The 3994-nt window shown below is 44.6% G+C and overlaps 1 non-coding gene across 1 annotated transcript; it reads left to right on the top strand.

Moving 5' to 3' along the window:
• The first annotated feature begins 254 nt into the window (after positions 1-254).
• Positions 255-357, top strand: LOC127493804 (U6 spliceosomal RNA). The gene has a single exon (XR_007924345.1). It is a non-coding gene; the product is annotated as a U6 spliceosomal RNA (small nuclear RNA).
• The last annotated feature ends 3637 nt before the right edge of the window (positions 358-3994 follow it).

The raw sequence follows: 3994 nt of genomic DNA, 5'->3' as shown, positions 1-3994 counted from the left end.
GGGAGTGAATGAGCAGATAGAAGATCTCTCTCTCATTTTACCTTTCAAAAAAAATTAAAACAGAACGTATCCTCCATGGATAGAAGAAGGGACTACTGTAACAAAATATTCTTCATTCCTCCTTTACATCCCTTGCTTCATTGTAGTCATTTCACTTATACATAAACTGTAATCAGATGTACTTTGTTACTATGATTATTTTGAACAAATTGTTAGATCAATTAAGAATAAGAAAAATGGAACTCAGTATGTCAGTTCTTGGGCAGCACATAGACTAAAATTGGAGCAATATAGGGGATATTAACATGACTCCTGTGCAAAGCTGACATGCAAATTCATGAAGCATTCCATATTTTTAATTACAACTAGACAGGAGGAATCGATTGCAAGAGACTATTGTACAGCATGGTTAGCACAGTTAATGATGATATATTCTTGAAGAGTATGAAGACAGTGGCTGTTAAGTGTTCTCACCACAGACATGGTAACTATGTGAGATAATATATTTGCTGATTAGTTAGATTTAATCATTTGTTCATTAGTTAGATTTGACAATGTTATTATACTTCAAAACGCCATACAGTACACAACACATATACACAATGTCTGCTGCCAACTAAAAGAGAATAATAAAAAGTGTTTGTTTTGCTTTCAATTATTCCTTCTTCTCTGCTCCTCCTTTCTTTATGGAGATTTGATTTTCTGACCCATATCATTTCCCTTCTCTCTGAAGAATTTTTTTAACATTTCTTGCAAGGCAGGTCTACTAGCTGCAAATTTCCTCACCGTGGTTTATCTGAGAAAGTCTTTATTTATTCTCTACATTAAATATTTCACTTCACTCTCTTCTTGCTTGGTTGGTTTCTGAGAAGTTGGATGCAATTCTTTGCTCTTCTGTAGTTAAGTTGTTTCCTCTGCTTTTTTTCAAAATTTTTTCTTGGGGCGGGTGCTGTGGCATAGTGGGTAAAGCCGCCACCTGCTGTGCCAGGATCCCATATGGATGCCAGTTCGAGTCCCAGCTGCTCCACTCCCAGTCCATCTCCCTGCTAATATGCTTGGGAAAGCAGTAGAAGATGGCCCATGTGAGAGACACGAATGGAGTTCTGGGCTCCTGGCTTCGGGTTGGCCCAGCTCTGGCCCTTGCAGCCTTTGGGGAGCAAACCAAGAGATGGAGGACCTCTCTCTCTCTCTCTCTCTCTCTCTCTCTCTAACTCTGCCTTTCAAATGAATAAATAAATCCTTTAAAAGTGTCTTTTTATTTGATTTTTAGGCACGTTGAACCTGTGTCTGCATGCAGTTTCTGTTGAGTTTTGCTTTGGTGCGTTTCCCCTGTTTGGTGATCTCTGCACCTCCTGGGTCTGTGGTCTGGTGCCTGATAGTCATTTGGTGAAATCTTCAGTTATTAAATTAATGTTTCAAATATTTCTTCTGGTTCTCTCTTCTCCTTTAGATATTTTGAATATGTGTATGTTATGCCTTTTGCCTTTGTCTCTCTGTTCTGGGATATTCTTTCTCGGTGGTTTTACCCTTTTCCCTCTTGCTTTTCAGTTTTGAAATTTCCTGTTGACGTTATCTTCAGCCTTGGAGATTCTCTCCTCCGTCATGTCCAGTGCACTAATGAGCCCATCAAAGGCATTCTTCATTTCTGTTATGGTGTTTTTCTCTCACTTCTTTCTTAGAATTTCCATTTCTTTGCCTACGTGTTGTCCGCCTGTTCTTGCCTGTTGTCTGCTTTTCCCGGTAGAGCCCTCAGCCTATTAATCACAGTTGTTTTAAATTCCTGCTCTGATAATCACAACATTCTTGACATAGCTGAGCCTGGTTCTGTTCTGACGCTTGCTCTGTTTCTCTAAATCGTGTTTTTTTGCCATTAGTATGCCTGCTAATTCTTTTGTTGAAAGCCACACATGATGTACTGGGGAAAAGGCATTCCAGTGAAACAGGTCTTTAGGAGTGACCTCTGGTAAGGCAGTGGTCAGCGTGGGCAAGGGGCACGTTCTGCAGTCCTAGGATTAGGTATCCATCACTGAGCAAGCCTGGGCCCCTGGGCTGCGAACTTTGGTTTTCCCTCCTTGGATGAGACAAGGTGGCCATGGTGGGCTGGAGTTGTGTACTTTCCTCTCCCAGGTCAGCTAGGCTCTGATAAAATCCCACAAGATCCAGCCCTGATAAAATAGTTTCTCTGGAGAGCAGGCCTGGTTAAGAACAGGGTGCTCTGGCATATTTCAAAATGGTTCCTGGAGGCAGGAGGGGATGATTTTCTGGTATTCACTGGGACAGCCGGGTAGAGATCCTGAAGATAGTCACAACCTGTGGGCCCCTTCCCTCCTGAAGTTTTGAACTCTCAGATCTGCCTGCCCTGTGCCTCTCTAGCAGTTCTTTAATTATAGCTCGGGTTTTCCTCTCCCAGTACTGGGTCCAGCAGAGGGTTCTGTTGATGGACTTTCATTCCAGTAAGTTGTGATTCTCTGTATCCACTCCTCCAATTTTTAGGGCAGTGTGACCTCACTTGAATGATGGATCTAAGAAGAGCTGTTTATTTTGCAGCTTGTTCAGAAGATAGAAGACATCTTTGAATTTCCTTAGATGCCGGATTAGAGGCTGGAAGTCTCCCTACCGTGGGTTGAACCCCTATGTGGAAGCAAACAGTTAAAAATACATATTTATTTATTTGAAATGCAATGTTATAGAGAGAACGAGAGACAGAGAAAGAGATCTTCCATCTGCTCGCTCACTCTCCAAATGGCCGCAATGACTGGGTTTGGGCTAGATCGAAGCCAGACTCCATCCTGGTCTCTCACATGGGAGTTGGGGACCCAGGAACCTGGGTCACCTTCAGCTGCTTTCCCAGGCACATTAGCATGGAACTGGATTGGAAGTGGAGCAGCTGGGATTTAAACCAGTGCCCATGTGGCATGCCGGCATGGCAGGTGGCAGCTTAGCTGCGCCACAACACAGGCTCTGGAAGCAAGTATCTCTCTCTCTCTCTCTCTCTCCCTCTCTCTCTTTCTACCTTCCTTCCTCCCTTCCTTCCTTCAAGATTTATTTATTTATTTGAAAGGCAGAGTTACAGAGAAGGGGCGGGAGAGAAAGAGAGATAGAGATCTTCCATCTATTGGTTTACTCCAATGACCCCCAAAGGTGGGAATTGTGCTAGTCTGAAGCCAGGAGCTTCATCTGGGTCTCTCACATGGGTCCAGGGGCCCAAGCACTTGGATCATCTTCTCCTGCCTTCCCAGGCTCATTAGCAGGGAGCTGGATTGGAAGTGGAACAGCTGGGTCTTGAACCCAGAGCCCATATGGGATGCCAGAGCCACAGGCAGAGGTTTTACCTGCTATGCTACAGTGCCGGCACTCACTAAAACACTTCTTAACTAGGATCTCATTTGGGCCTAGCACAGTGGTGTGTAAGCCTAAGCTTCCACCTGTGGTGCCATATGGGTGCTGGTTTGAGTCTCGGCTGCTCCTGGCTTCTGATTGGTCCAGCTCCAGCTGTTGTGGCCATGTGGGGAGTGGATGAGCAGGTGGAATATCTGTCTCTGTTGCTCTCTTTCTCTCTGTGTAATTCTGCCATTCAAATAAATAAATAAATCTTTTAAAAAAAATAGGATCTCATTCAACCCTCAGACACCCTGCGAAGGAATATGGTTACTCATTTTGCAGAAGCAATTTTTGTGGTTCAACAAGAATCAAGCTCACACATAGTAGGCAGGATTTGAATTTGGGTATGTGTCTCTCCCATCATGCCACTGCCCAAAACAAAGCAGATTCAGGGTGAGGCTTCAGGCTCAGAGGCAGACACAAGCAAGAAACAGAGATGGGAGCCTAGGCCCAAGTGGAGGATAGGACCGAGACACTAAGCAGGTTCCCAGGGCTCAGGCCTCCATCCAGTCTCCAGAGGGAGGTAAAGGTAGAATCCTGACGCTTCCCCCTTCTGGCTGTGTCACCTGGGCAAACTGTTCTGTCCCTCCTAGACAGGGCTTGGCACGTGTCG

This window comes from Oryctolagus cuniculus, chromosome 7, assembly GCF_051225735.1.
Source record: "Oryctolagus cuniculus isolate XC-2025 breed Fujian yellow rabbit chromosome 7, ASM5122573v1, whole genome shotgun sequence".
In the NCBI taxonomy this organism is placed as follows: Eukaryota; Metazoa; Chordata; class Mammalia; order Lagomorpha; family Leporidae; genus Oryctolagus; species Oryctolagus cuniculus.
Note: the sequence above shows the minus strand (reverse complement) of the source record. Positions and strands in the feature narration are given on the sequence as shown.